Source organism: Leptidea sinapis, chromosome Z, assembly GCF_905404315.1.
Source record: "Leptidea sinapis chromosome Z, ilLepSina1.1, whole genome shotgun sequence".
In the NCBI taxonomy this organism is placed as follows: domain Eukaryota; kingdom Metazoa; phylum Arthropoda; class Insecta; order Lepidoptera; family Pieridae; genus Leptidea; species Leptidea sinapis.
Window position 1 is genome coordinate 25,597,945 of NC_066312.1, and position 16,581 is coordinate 25,614,525.

Below are 16,581 nucleotides of genomic sequence, written 5' to 3' on the forward strand. Positions count from 1 at the left end.
TTTTTAAAGAGAAGGAAATCCATTCGTAGCATTTTACGAAAAAAAACGTTAATTATATTTAAGTATGAATACAACCCTTGTAATGCGCTATAATGTTTTATTTTATTCATTTGTCCATATCCGAAACATACAGTTTCATAGTGTACTACAGGACCGAATAGACAAAATATGGCCATTTTTTATTAAAGAAGCAGTAAGTATAAAATACAAAATCAATTTATTTTAACATTTTTAATAGAAACATAAATATATTTTTTTTTGTGTAAAAGAACACCTTCCTTAAAGGCCGGCAACGCTCTTGCGATACCTCTGGTGTTGCAAGAGAATGTGGGCGGCGGTGATCACTTAACACCAGGTGACCCGTACGCTCGTTTGTCCTCCTATTCCATAAAAAAAACGGTAAAATATAGTTTGTTTTCAATCAATTATATGAACCCGTTTATTACACAATTATTTCAAAAACATTTTAAGCCCTCGCGCGAAACGATTTGGCGATTAGTTTATGCCAGGCCCACTAAATTGAATCCGCACCCGCAATCTAGATGTGCTTAATGTTTCGGGGCTCTGGATAAATTAAAGACAATCTTTTATCGCAACTTATTAAAACAACTAACACAAACAACACTAACGGCTTAAAAAAGGAAATAAACTATTTAATTCAAATTCAAATATTATTATTCAAAATCACTTATTGAACTACAAAATCTGCCACCCTTGCAAAAAAACTGCTTCAGACCTGAGATCAACAACAGGCGCAAGAAACTCAGCGGGCTTTTTTTTATTTAAAAATAAAGATTACAATAAACAGATCGTACAATAAACATTTATAATTTAAGAGCCTGAGGATGTTCGCTTCATTCCCAGACTGTGGTGTCATTAAGAAAATCGTTTATGCTATAGTAACCTTTCCCAAACAAATGTTTTGTTTTATAGATGTTTGTTTCCGAGTCATGGATGTTTAAATGTATTTATGTGTGTTTATATGAATATATGTATGTTTAAGTAAGTATATAGTATTAAATATATCATTGTCTTGTAACCCATAACACAGGCTATATTATATGCTTAACTTGGGGCAAGATAATTTGTGTAAAAAGTGTGTCAATATTATTATTATTATGATATTATATTATATTAATGGAAATTATGGATCTGATAGTAATATACTGTCCCACACTCCGTGTCGAACACTTTTGTATCACGTGTTTCAATCCGAAATCGAACAGCGCATTTCATGATTGTCAAAAAGTAGAACCCTTTACTTTGGAATCTTCAATTGTTTCTTGTTTGCATTGAAATTTTAACATAATATTATGTATATTTTATTTCAAAAACAAGGAAGAAGAAAGTTAAATAAATATTATTCAATTAAGCTATTTCTGCCGTGAAGCAGTAATGTGTAAACATTACTGTGTTTCGGTCTAACGGGCGCCGTAGCTAGTGAAATTACTGGGCAAATGAGACTTAACATCTTATAACTCAAGGTGAAGAGCGCAACTGTAGTGCCGCTAAGAATATTTGGGTTTTTCAAGAATTCTGAGCGGCACTGCATTGTAATGGGTAGGGTGTATCAATTACTATCAGCAGAACGTCCTGCTCGTCCCTCATTTTCATGAAAAATTAAATAAAAAAGGCTTACATAAACTAAGCGCTTTTCAAATAGCACTTAACATTAAATTTAAATAAGTTGAAATACTGAATCTAGAATAATATTCGGAAACAAGGCTACTCTTTTCAATCAAATAGAGTATCATACAATGGCTGTAATATACATTCAAAATTAGTTTGTAAGATACTGCATCCAATATATGAATCATGTTTAAAGTTAATAAATATTTCATAAAAGTAATAAAAAATAAACTGTATAAATATAAATTATCGAATATTCGATGCATCAATCTGTAGAGCTTGGATTCATTGTTTGTGTAGGGATGCTTCATGAACATGATGGTCGTGATTACTGTCATAATTAGTAATTGCATCCAACAAATACAATGATTTATTAATTATAACAGGTCGACCTGGCACCACAAGCAGCACCCGTTCACGAGTTGATCAGTCATCGTTCCTTTCGTACATATTTTAGGGAAGGAGACGACCCGTCACACTACACTGCCGCAGCAGCATTGACACGTTTTATAACTCGTTCACTATACTAATTTAATAAAATTATTGGTAAATTCCGTTATGCCATTAAATAATTAAAGCAAACGCTAAATGATCCCCAAACTATAACCGATTCAAAATATATCAAAATGCACGACATTTATAGATTATTCTATTACTAGATATTTTGTGCATTACAATTACAAAAATCGCCGATAGTTAAGTATCAGTGGTGTCGTCTCCCAACTTTATGGAGGCTTGATCCCAAAGGCTAGCGGGGCAGGCATTAGGGGTGCGACGTTGCCGCTCAGTGCCACTTGCCGCTTGCCGCCAGCAGTTCTCAGTCAGTCTCAGTAGGCACTTGTGACGAGCCAGTCCCGGTCTCATACCGCGAGTGCACCCTGCCAACTTCGCCCGCGACACAAAAGTTTAATCTCACTTTCCGACCGAAACCTGTTCTGAACTTGAATATTATAAACACACAACAAATTAAATCTCGTTTCTATCGTGCACTGTGACAGCATTTATGTGCGTTGTGAACTAACAAAAACTTTTAAAAAGTTCGTTTTCGTCAAAGCTGCGGTGATGCTTGACCGAAGCTCTCAATAAACCGGTAAGTTAAACGGACTTATTGGATTCGTTTGAACTTGATGCATTTATTACAATAGTCGGCGACGGAAGCTATTTAAATGTTTTGTGTCCGTCGGCCGTCGGGCGCATTCCGGCCGCGGCGATGACAAAAGCTCTCGTTGATGCGACCGACAACGGATTGTTTATGAAGTGTTGCATTCTGAGAATTAAATTGTAATATAGACGATTGTCAATGGGTATTGTCAACTCTTATCGGTAGGTGTCATGTTCGATGCGATTGTTCTACAACCAGTATGATGACATGTATGTCGCAACCATCACACACGTTCACATGAACAACTAAACCTCTGATAACACCGGGACAAGAACAGGAAGTTATAAGCTTTAGATGTTTTATCATATATAGAACTATCCATCTCCATAAACAGATACCTACCGCTTAATGTAAATAAAAATTTATTGAATGTAAAGAGGCTGGCGAATGCTTAAATACAATAATTCTTGTTATGTATTGAATAAATAGTAAATAGACAGGTGCAAGATTGTAGTAAAACAAAGGCAAGCTTTTCTGTTGAATCCAAAAGCGGCGAGTCCAGCGTCAATGACTAAGCGATGACTGGGTTTCCATTTTAGCGTTCTGATGTTGAAATCTAATGTTAAGGTTTACTTATCTAATGACTAAGTACATAATTGTCTTTACTGTAACCGTATAATTGCGCCGAGAATGCCCTTTGTTCTGTGAAACATTGCAACAATAAATATGCAATATAGTATATTATGAAGTCATAGACTTCATACATATCCAAATGATTTGAGTTTTCTTTAGTGTTAATTCCGCCAACGAGCACGAGATTCGTGCCAGATTTTTGGCGACAACACGTCCTGAGGATGAGTGGCGAAACACGTGTAGAATTGTTTAAAGATAAATATTGGCGGAATTAACACTAATCAAATCATTTGTATAATTATGGATTTTCGCAAAGTAACGCCTACTTCAATATTTTTTTTATTTTTTTATATGATACATTCCTATTAGGAATACTACTACTGGTTAATGATAGACCCCTTGTCATTTTAAGACAGCACACGATGCCACATTCTTCTAAGGTTTTTGGAATTTATCAACGTTAGCAAAATACTATTTGATTGAATAATAAATTCTGTTTTTAAGTAATTCTTAGTATAGATACACGGCTAATGCTGTCTGTAATATATGACGATGTGTATTACAAAAGACTTCATTTTATTCTTTTGAGTATTTTTCTAAGACCCACTAATGATACTCTTCACCCGTATCTCATTTGCCTTATTTTAATGATTTTCTAAGCATTTATTAGTGTATTTATTTTCATAATATTATATTATATTATATAATTTTTTTTATGATGTTTTTGTTATTACGCCAGTCGTGAATCAGAAATATGATCTATTGGATAGTTAAATTTGAAAATTAAGAACAAAATAAACAAGAAGTCGTTCGGAGAGCATTCTCCTCTAACACATCATACTTATTCAATCCTCAACTACAAACCATGACAAGTAGGCTGATCACACATGATAAAATTTCATTCACAAAATAGAATTTCCGCACAATGCGTCCATTCCCGAAATAGATCGTGTAGACCCCCTATATGTGACCCTCATCCCAGTTGTTTACCGATAGCTTCTATAGAAGTTAACGAGCAATGATTGGTCAGCTCATCCGTGCTGACAACTATTCAATATTTTTTACCAAAGAGTTATCTTGTCTTATTTTATCATTAATGGGAATACGAGTTTTTTTTACACATTACTGCTTCACGGTAGAAATAGGCGCCGTTGTGGTACCCATAATCTAGCCGGCTTCCTGTGCAAAGAAGCCTCCCACTGGTAATCTTTGTTAATCTTTTACGACATAGCTAATAGTAAATAGCTACTGATTTGTGCATCCCTAAGGGATATAAAGGACCATTTTATCCTGAAATTGTTAAGTTTCCAAGGTATGCGACGCGAATTGAACGCGCACGGAGTCGCTGGTGGAAGCTTATACATTAAATAACGAACTGTTTCATCGAATTGTGAACATGTCAGAATAATATAAGTACTAAATTTTAAATTTAAATAAAAATCCACCATATGTATTTGCAAAGTGAATTATAACGTTGCTTTCAGTTAGAACACCATCTTATTGTTTTATTATTTAAAAATATTTTCTCTTTTTATGGAAAAAAGAACAACAAATAATAACAATAAGGTATTACAGCCACCCATACTAAACCAGAGGATTAACAGCAGCAAGTTCGCCCTTTGGGAAGATGTATGCGCCTATCGTCCTGGAAACACCGCGCATGGAAGATAGGATGTAGTAGAAAGTTCCATGAACACCGCGCCGTAACAGCTTGTTATTAAATTCTAATTTCTAATGGAATTCCGTGGCAGAAATCAGGTCAAACAGCTCTTTGGGATTTTATGATATTTCTATCTTATTCAAATATTTGAATTACGAACGGATTCAATAGCGGAAATCAAACCCGTAGCTTATGAAGGGGACATGAAATAATACAAATGTGTTTTTTCAAAAAAAACGAGTTCTAATTGTTTTTTTAATTTTTGTCACAATCGGTCCCGAGACTTCTTCGACTGATACAAATATTTATACCATCTTTCGTGTCAGATTTGGCCATCCACGCCCGGTTGAGATATATAATCCTGCATATATTATGTCGCTTAAGTTTGCACAGATTGATTTGATTTTTTTCTATTTTGAATATAACATTATGACCTTAAAAACCTACACCTGTTATTGTTGGTTAGAAATAAATGTAGGAAAAGGAAGAAGGAAAATATCCGTTGAAAAGTTTTGGGAGAACACTCAGTCACTGTCATATACTTTGTTCCTTGTTTGAATAATAGAACAGTCTTCTGTCGTGAATTGATTACTGTTCGTTCGACAAGTCCCACGGTGTCTCGTCCACAAATGTCTTAGAATTTCATTTGATCTGTAAAGTTTAGTTGTGAATGTTTTTATTCAATTTATATTCTTCATAAAAGCCATGGTTTAAGGTATCAAGGTCTGTTTGTATAAGAAAGGAAAGAACGCGCTGCACTTGTACTTTTAAAGTCTGAAGGTGAAAGGTGTGTTGTAATAAAGGACACATGAGACATTTCATGTTAATTGTCGGGGTGACGGGCACAGTACGTGGTGATCTGGGTTATCTGGTGATATGTTATGGACTCAGATTGTCATTGATATGATGATGAACAGACGATGACGCTTTTTTATGACAATAAGGGATCAGATGAGTAAGACGTTCAACTGATGGTAATTGATACGCCCTGCCCATAACATTGCAATGCCGCTCTGGATTCTTGAAAAACCCAAAAATTCTGAGTGGTACTACAATTGCGCTGTCTCCTTGAGACTAGCTACGGCGCCCTTCAGACCGGAACACAGTAATGCTTACATTACTGCTTCACGGCAGAAATAGGCGCAGTTGTGGTACCCATAACCTATGGCATCCTGGCAAAGGAGCCTCCCACTCGTAAAAACCAAATGAAGACCAGTATTTTGATTGACGCATCAAGGTTGTCGCCGACTGTCAACACTCCAACTAGAAACCCATAAGCGCCTGGTGTCTTGCAAGTTTGTATCCCATTCCCTCCGTTGTTCATACTGCTTATCAATAATGTACTGAAAATTATCGGTATTCATAGCTTTAAAATTGGCCTGCATGAGTAGTAGAGTAGATTCTACGTTTGGGCGGATTTCTCTCTACCAACTCTTTTCCTTTGACAGCATAACAAGAGAAGCTATTTACAAGCTCGAATTATTAAATGTCAAGTGCTCCCGATCGACGTGACTTTTTGGCCTGCTAGATAAAAAGGCATTTATTTTCTCAAAATTGAATTAGAATTCTTTTTGATGTCATTTTTAATACTAGAAACTACTACCGCTTCGGAAAGAAATGGCGCTCTGAGAGAGGAGAAGTGGCGCAAGAAACTCTCCCAGCATCCTCACCATCTGGATGTGTGGCGGTCCTCCACAGTGCGGTTTTCAAGGAGCTTTCTTCCACGTACTACAAAGCTGTGGAATGAGCTTCCTTGTGCGGTGTTTCCGGGACGATATGACATGGGTACCTCCTGTGATTCCTCTGGTGTTGCAAGAGATTGTGGGCGGCGGTGATCAATTAACAACAGGTGACCCGTACGCTCGTATGGTCCTCCTATTCCATTAAAAAAAAAATTTTTTTTGCGCTCTTTTTATTAAAATATACAATATTATACTGGCATTGCTATTGCTATAAAATAATCATAATCTAGTCCCAGGCTGTCGGATCACTCAGATATTCAGCTATGGAGTAGTAGAATTTACGACAAAGCCATTTTTAATAAAATTTTCAAATTTATTTATAGATAATGCCTGAACAGAGGCAGGGACTTTATTATAAAAGTGTTTATATAAAGCTACTATGTATCTTATATATAAAGTCATCTCTGTATCTTCTATGACACGAATCTCACTAATTGTTTGTAAACTAACTACCAGCAACTGTATTCTCTCTATACCTCGATACATTGTACTGTGTCCGTTTTACACTCTTGTTGTTCAAGCACCAGAAGTCTAAAAACTCCATATTTACTACGTTTGTCAAATAGATAATGAAAAGCGTAATTGTGAATATTTTCCGTTCTCCTAATTAATCTTATAAGCATCTTAATAAGTAAATATCCTGCGAGCAAAAACATTAATAATGTTTCAGGGAAACCCTGTTGTAATATATTCCATGTAATTCATTTGCCTTAAGGCTTTCTGTTTTGCTTTGATAAATGAGCTCGTGTAGAAGCGACTCACTGACTCAAATAAAAATTCTCTAACGAGTTATTCTTGTATAAAATTAAACCGTTCTTTCTAAGATCTACTATTTAACTTTTTTTTATAATGATCTCTGTCGTTTGATGTAATGTCTTTTACTTTAAGCTCTGTAAATATAGTATTTTGAGCAACGTAACGACTCATTAATTTTAAATGATTTGATGATTTTTTTCAAACTCAAAGTCAAATAAATTTGATTCAATTGGGCTTAATCTATGCGTATTTGAATAGTCACTATAAATATTCCTTTTATATTACTGAATTTACCATAATATGCTTGGAAAAAGTTGAGCTCCTGAGCAGAATATATAAGAAACTCGACGGCCAATTTTCAATCAAATAGAGTATATATCAATGAATCGTATTTAAATAATATAAATTATTTATGATACTGTATTTTTTTTATGAAAATAAGGGATGAGACGAGTAGGACGTTCAGCTGATGGTACTTGATACGCCCTACCCATTACAATGCAGTGCCGCTCAGGATTCTTGAAAAACCCATAAATTCTGAGCGGCACTACAATTGAGCTCGTCACCTTGCCTAGTAATTTCACTAGCTACGGAACCCTTCAGATCGAATCAGTAATGTTTACACATTACTGCTTCAGCAGAAATAGGTGAAGTTGTGGTACCCATAATATAGCCGTCCTCCTGTGCAAAGGAGCCTCCCACTAATTTAATAAATACAAATTATCGTAAATAGGATGCATCAACCCTTAGTGCTTGATTTCATTGTTTGTGTATAAGTTCATCTATATCAGTATTCATGGCAAGTGGCTCAAGTGCTCTTAGGTGATAAATGCGGCCAGTTATCAATTTAATCATCAGTTCGACCGATAGAGTCCAGTGTTAGTTATAATCCTCCCTTAAAGTTCGCCACGGCAACCAAAATCGGACTTACATCTTATAGATCCAACGGACGCCTGCAACCCTTCCAGGTCGTCAGTCCATATTGCAGCGTGCTAACATGTGCCTGTCCATTTTTATTCTAACTTGATGACCAGGGGGGTTCAAAGAGCCGAAACGTGCGTTCTCTGCTTTACGACGCTTTTACTAATAAATATTGTAAAGAATGGATATTTATCAAGTCGAAATTTACTTATATAATATTTTCAATCAACTGCATCTACAATCAAAATTATTTAAAATGCAGCTCGTGTGAAATAATACATAATTTGAATAGTGACGTTTAAAAGCTGTACATCCAGGATACAATGTGAATAAAATTGGCGCATTGTGATGGCGATAGTTCCATCTCTTGGAGACACGTTGTATTGTATATAGATAGATATGTATGTGTACATCGGTCGTTAGCGAACCTGAGCCAGCGATGTTCACGTTACTGCTAATGATACGAAGAATTACGTATTCGGTTACCGAGTGCGTTATTAATGTAACCTACAATCGCTTTAAAAGGTTCCTATGTATATGCAACATAATATAATCATATTATTATTATTATACATATTCTAGGAAAGAAGATGAAAAGGGTTGTTTTATGAAAAAAAAATATACCACCTACTAAAATCACAAACAAGCTAAAAAGTAAATGAAATTAAATATAGAAAAACGTAACTAAACTTTAAAAGAAAAACTCTAAGCTTCTAAGAATAAATTCGAATCAGGTCTAATTGTACATGTGTAGTAACCATAGACCACAGAATGATAGTTCTGTGTTTTGTGGTAGTAACTGTACATCTAATGACATATTTTAACATTGAAATGATGTTTTGATAAAAAATTCTTTACAACGATTCAAACTGTTACGGCATACTCAAAAAAGTATTTTTTTTTTAAATTAACAGGATTTTTGTAAGTAATTTACACATTTTTTATTGATTAATAAAGAGATATTTTAATATTTGATGAGTTGGCCACCACACAGTTTCCATAAATTATCCATCAGTAAGCTTGGCTTTAGGGCATTGTTTCAGCGTCTGACCTGAAGTCGGCTATAGCGTTGTTCGCTTGCAATTATCGAATAGAATCTATTTTACATCACACGTCACAGTTCGGACTTCATCTCCCGAATATTTTTTCATTTTCATCAAAACTTACCATATTGTTCAGCTTATTCATAAAAGTTTGAAATAAAGACTTGTGTACAGGACAACGTCTGTCGGGTCCCCTTGTATTATTTATTGATTCAAGTATTAATAATTTAAACTACTTCTTAAGCAAATTACTAAATAAACATTATTTCCTTATCCCCAAGGACGTTCAGGTCTAGATATATTATATATATATATATAAACTACTGTTATACTATGAAATAATTAATGTGAACAATCAGCAAAACTAAATGCTTTAATGCATTATAATGTGTTTTGCTGAAACCTACACTAACTTGTATAAATTTAAAGCTATATTTTGTGTAGTGTAAAGGTTGAATGTAAAAAGATTCACTATTACAAGACGTGTATATAGGTCCAGAATAAGACAAGCTAGACATAATCATCGACTTCTACCAATGGGAGGCCTACTTATGCCGTGAAACAGTAATGTGTTTACATTACTATGTTTCGGTCCAAAGGGCACCGTAGCTAGAGAAATTACTGGGCAAATGAGACTTAACATCTTATATCTCAAGGAGCGCAGCTGTAGTACCGCTTAGAGATTTTGGGTTATCAAGAATCCTGAACGGCACTGCATTGTACTGGGCAGGTAGTATCAATTACCATCAGCTGAACGTCCTGCTCGTCTCGTCCCTTATTTTCATTAAAAATAAAATCTTAAATTTATTCCAAAACAGATGGGAATGCGTCTTCCAAAAACTTACAAATAACTTAATTTAACTACGCTACAAGATAAGCTCAAAATGCGCCTTGTCAACGTTTCTGGGTATTGTTGTGAAGAAACGGATCGTTTCATGGATCAGTTTCAATTGACAGATAATATGATGCATGCAGGGATCGATTCTGTTGCAATACTAGTCTTAGGTCAATTGCAGGCACATAATACTTGCTATATGGTCTTTCCAATTTCGTTTAGTCAACTAAGCGGCTACCTTATTGCATGTTTTGCTCCAGTGCGCTGTAAACGGCTGGCTGCGTAGAGATGTCGCTACCTTGTGTATCTTATACTGAACTTATCACGGGGAGTGTTCCAAAGAGCTGCTTAACCTGATTCTCGCCGCCGAATTCCACCTTTGGACGACATGCCGCAAATAAAGATTTCATCCCCACCACCTGGCATTCCTCCACAGTGTGGTTTTCAAGACACTTTCCCCCACGCACATCAAGCTGTGGTATAAGTTCCTTTTGCGGTGTTTCCAAAACCTTTAACATCCAACATTAGTGCACATGCAGCGCTCAAATAAGTTTCACTGTCGCACCAACAAACGGTTAATATATCACACGAACAAGTCCAATTTAGCGCAATAGTATCACGTCCGACTTACACTAAATTGCTCTAAGAAACCCCTTTTGTCGACTTTGTAATAAACATTGAAGCCAATTGGCGACCCGTTCAATATAGTTCATTTAAGATACGTCGCTCTTCATTGAAGTGGAAGAGCAAGCTTTTGTATAACAGAATAGCACTTAAGAACATTGCAAAGCGATTGTCAATAACATGGCCAATAGCGAACTTTACTTATTACATGAAAATTGTAAGTTTGTTTAATTTTAAGCATATGTTTAAATGTAATTTATATATCTATTTTATTATGTATTATTATGATGTGAAGTCATATGAAGACAATTGTTAGAAGCTGTATCAACCGACCAATTCTTACTAATAAAACTACAAAATAAGTGGAGGTTAAAGATAATAAATATTAAGGGTAACATTTACTGTTCCAACGATACAGCATTTTCTTTCGATTTGGGTTAATTTAGTTAAAGCAATATATCTGTTTACGGACTTTCGCCAAATAATTTGTTCTATTTGACCATCGCTGAACAACAACAAATGAATATTTAACTTCGTTAAGTCTGGGTCCTTACCTAAATCAATAGACTTGGATTTAAGTCAATAATCGTCAAAATCAGAGCACAGCTATTACGTCATTATTACGTCACCCGTCCGAAACACGCAAGTTGCGGGTGTCGTCGGAAGCTGCCCTTGGTAACTTCAACTCCCTGTCGCTGCCACCCCTGTTTATATGATTCCTCTGGTGTTGTGGGGTTCTATGAGTAGCGGTAATAATATACCATCAGGTGACCCGACTGAAGTCTTCCATATAAAAGGCTATATTATTATATAACATACAATTAATAGGTTTGCGACTCGCCTAAAACCGAGTATTTCCAAGCTCACGGTCGAATAGTTAAACATTAAGAGAAAAAATGAAGCAAGACGTCACTTCGTTTTAATAGCATCAAACTAATAACGAATCATACTTTTTACCAGTGGGAGGCTCCTTTGCACAGGATGCCAGCTAGATTATAGGTACCACAACAGTGCCTATTTCTGCAGTAAAGCAGTAATGTGTACATTACTGCTTGTTTCGGTCTGAAGGGTGCCGTAGCTACTGATATTACTGGGCAAATAAGACTTAACGACTTAACATCTAATGTTTCAAGGTGACGAGCGCAATTATAGTGCTGCTCAGAATTTTTAGATTTTTCGAGAATCTTGTGCGGCACTGAATTGTAATGGGCAGGGCGTATCAATTACCATCAGCTGAAAGTCTTGCTCGTTATTATCATAAAAAAAAAATTGTTTACTCGAAATATTCAAATTATAGGTTCTTAAGTAATGCGAAGTTTATCGTCCACATATTATATTAACAATATCAAATCTTTCTCTTCGGCACGCCACCTACACTCATGTCTATTATATTTCGATATGGATAGACAGATTATAACCGTACCATAAACTTACACATAATCAAAATAATGAGCACGTAGTCCAAGCTAAACTAGCAATCTACTTGTTTCATACGTAGGTACCTCGTAATCTTTGCACCGTATCCTCTCGTCCGACTTGTCTTGGTTGTATTAATGACCAATCGGTTCCAATAGCACCAGAAAATTTCCGCAACATAACGTGATGGATATTATTCCAATAAGAAGGATTGCTTACCAATTATTTCTCGGGATATCATTTTCGATAGCTCTAGTATAACCAGTAGGAGGCTCCTTTGCACAGGATGCCGGCTAGATTATTTCTGCCTATTTCTGCCGCACGTGTTAGCCGCACAGTGTTTCTGTCTGAAGGGTGCCGTATCTAGTGAAATTACTGGGCAAATGAGACTTAACATCTTATGTCTTAAGGTGACGATCTCAACTTTTGGGGTTTTAACTAATATAATAATTGGGAAAGTGAGATTATTTGCTTGTTATTAACTACTCAACCGACCATTATTAATGTTGCGAGGGATTCTTGTAAGGGGTTAACATATGACGAAGAAGGAAAGCAGTATAAGGATTCCATGTTATAATTATTTCCATGGTTCTCGGCATGGCAAATAAAAAATTTTGAGTATTTTTTTAAAACAATATCTAAAAAAGTTCATCCTAATTCAAAATTATTCGCTGTTGCCTGCCCTTAGCAACTTTTGCCACTATCTTTCCGCTGTCCCGGCTTAGATCATCTTCCCATTTTAATCTTTGTATACCGCGTCTTCTTCTTACATCTCGTCGATACTCTTTAGCTCTGCTCTACTTTTCCTTATTATTATGCATCATAACACCTGCCACCATAATTATTATAAATCAATGTTTCCATATGGCATTCGTTACAAATCAAAGACTAGTACAATCGATTCTTGAGGTTTGTAGTCATATATTTTTCCAATGCCCTTTGTTTTGTGGAAAGTTATTCTCGAGGGCCAAAATGCTTTGTAGGTCCAAATTCCAGATATGATATATATATATATATCTATATATTCCAAGGATTGGATAGCCAACTATTTCTGATGTCTATTATCATAGTCTATGCCCTAAGTTTAGTCTTTTCAACTTTTCTCGTTTAAGATTTTCTGATTGAATAGTTTATGCGTTTACTTCAAGCAGTATGAGTTCATCAGCAAATCTTAGATGATATTATTTTGACGACGTTATCATCTCAATGTAAACTCCGGAAAATGTTTTCCTTCACTGAACAGACTTACTTCATGCGTTATATGAAATTCGCTTCCAATAACTTAACTCAATATCTAGCTCCAAACATAAAACTATTCCAAACCAATTAGCTTCCCAAACTAGTTGGCAATTAGTTCACGTTAAAGTTGGATCGTGCTTATTGATGCGTCATAAGCGGCGGGTTTACTCTAGCACAAGTTCAGTAGAAAGTTAAATTATTGAAAAAGTCGTAAGTAACATTAAAGATGTCATTTTGTTTTATTTCCAAGACTTAAACTCAAACCTTCTTAAAAATTCTTAATTCAATTTTAATAATGGTCATTTCATTCTAAACATCCAACAAAAAGATTTCACTAAGAAGGAGACGACTCCTACGAAGAGTACGAAGTCTTCATTACAACTTCCTTATTATAGTGTTAGAAGCGTTGGTTAGTAAAGTTAAATTTGAGCAAAGTTAGTGTGTAACAAACTGCTGAGAGCTTAATACGCTGTCAACAACTACTTAAGAGGCTGAATGACGTTCAAAATAATGGCGTGCTGGCTTATACTTAACTCATTATACTGGTAAGTTAAATATTTGCTGTAAGTTGTGAGTGTGTGAATTGTGCCTGAAGTTATGAAGTTATGCTGTTGCTTCAAAGCTCGATATTTAACTGCATCACACACGCTGTGCTTGATGTTAAAGTTTTAAATATGTGAGCTTAATTTCCAACTTATTGAATTTTTATTTAAAGGACATTGCTTTTATATAAATTTAATTACCTTATACGAGTACTGTATAAATTCACAATAACAAATTAGGCAGGCGTTGCTTCCACTTTTATCCAATGCATATAAAAAGGGAAGATCCAGGCGCTAGGGTGTCATGAAAGGCAAATAGATGGATGTGGAGAGTCACTCCGCCGTCGATACTAGCACGTCAGCCGATCGACCGGTGTTGGCGTGAAGTAATGGCCTAGCGTCACTATGTTCCCCGTTCCTCCATCACCAGATGGCAGTGGTGTTAGGGTACTGACTTTGCTTCGTTCTTCCCCGGACAAATTCAAGAAAGGACACAGTATTGCTTTTCGCTGAGAACAAATGTGGCAATAACTTTTGCAATATTAGGAAAACCGCCACCTTGAATAAGTGAGAGACATGAACGGAAAAAAGTAAATTAAGTTTGAGGTATCATTAATCTGCGTTGTGAAGGCCTGCCATTAACCCGCTGTTTCAGACCAACTAACGGGACAACCGGCTTACATTCTCAATGAAAAATTAAGTAAATTGTTCGATTCAATCAATTTACGAAGTCCGTGCTGTAATATTTGCATATGAGGGCTTTTGCATTTAATACTCAGTTCAAGATTTTAATTATAAATCACTCACACATCCGGCGATATCCCAAACCAAATGATCACACATTATGTTGGAAATATACATATTTAACAACTTCAAGACGAATTAACTGATTCTGATGAAATTTTGTGTCTTTGTATGTAGTTGATGTTGACTGAAACTGGAGCTGTCACACTCAGCGCCTCAGAGTTCTGCACTCAAAATATTGCTGATAAAATTACTTTTTAGTTAGATTTTAAGTTAGGCTCATCGCCGTGTACTTGAATATCTTTTATGCCGCGGTATCTTTTGAATATCCTAATTGAATAAAAGCGAATGTTAGTTCTTTGAATGTTATGCTCTCACACCTCATCTATTCAACTTCACATATTCTGCACCCACGTTGTCAGGGGTACACGACGTATACATATCGTAAAAGATCATACTCCTTCAATATTAGATCTTCTGCTAACCTCATATATGAGGAGGTAGATTTGATTTTCGCTCGAATTGTTGCTGATATGGCACTGCAAGGTTTGAATCTTTTAATCCCATTATCTTCGGTGATGGAACCTTAACTGTACTATAATATATTCATTGCCTTAACCATAATTTGACCGCTCCTGTAAAATGGCCTCTCGCTGAAAGTAGGAGTGCTACAAACGTTAGCTCATTGCCTTGGTATCTAAGGATGATAACACCAGCAAACTTAAGAACCATTAGAAATTTACCCCAGGACCCTTAAATTGTAATTACCTGTAATTTATTAAAATTAAAATTGCTCTTGAATCAATGCAATCTTGATAAAATTACAGCATGGCGCCGTACTTAAGGCGCTTTTATATTTGGATAAATCGAGCGGGCCCGATGGAATTCTTCTGATTGTGCTGTGGACATGTGCTCCAGAATTGGCGCCGGTCCTTACTCGTCTTTACCGGCTCTCCTACTCATCAGGCGTAATCCCAAGATTGGAAAGCGAATTCGACGATCTAACAGAGTAAGAGAGCAACTGCAAAGAAATTTAAAGGTTATGCGTGAAGTTGACTAACTTGCACTCAGCCAGCATGGTCTATTACAAGCACAAAAAAACTACAAACTCCACAGTTCGGTTCTCAGGGAACTTTCTTCCACGTACTACAAAGCTGTATGCTTCCTTGTGCGGTGTTTCAGGGACGACACGACATGGGTACCTTCAAAAGGCGCGTACACCTTCCTCAAATCCCGGCAACGCTTCTGATTCCTCTGGTGTTGCAAGAGATTGTGGGCGGCGATGATCATTTAACATCAGGTGACCCGTACGCTCGGTTGTCCTCCTTTTCCATACAAAAAAGACTAAGGATTAAATGAATTGATTCCAGTTTTAACTTAGGGCGTACAGTAGATGTTAATTTGCAGTTAGCCTACGATTACCAAGTTGTTCATCACAGTCATATATGTTATAGCTACGAGACAAGATGCTGCAAGAGCTTTGACAAACTAGATGAGATTCGAACATGCGGCCGCCCGGTTTACACTGGATTCACGTTTTATCACAAACATTATATAAAGGTAATTAAATGTCAATTCTGTGTTTATTAACAGAAAAGTAAGATCACCGTTGTGATAAATTGAGGCTGATGACCGCAACGTAAGCGCTTGAATCACTCTGATCGCGGGTAATCGGGCACAAATATAGGTACATAG

The 16,581-nt window shown here is 36.0% G+C and overlaps 1 protein-coding gene across 2 annotated transcripts in view; it reads left to right on the forward strand.

Moving 5' to 3' along the window:
• The first annotated feature begins 2,450 nt into the window (after positions 1 to 2,450).
• Positions 2,451 to 16,581, forward strand: part of LOC126978460 (carboxyl-terminal PDZ ligand of neuronal nitric oxide synthase protein) — a 158,658-nt gene continuing 144,527 nt past the window's right edge. For both annotated transcript variants that reach the window (XM_050827274.1, XM_050827273.1), the window contains exon 1: positions 2,451 to 2,719. The gene's annotated coding sequence lies outside the window, so the exon portion shown is untranslated. The remainder of the gene's footprint in view (positions 2,720 to 16,581) is intronic.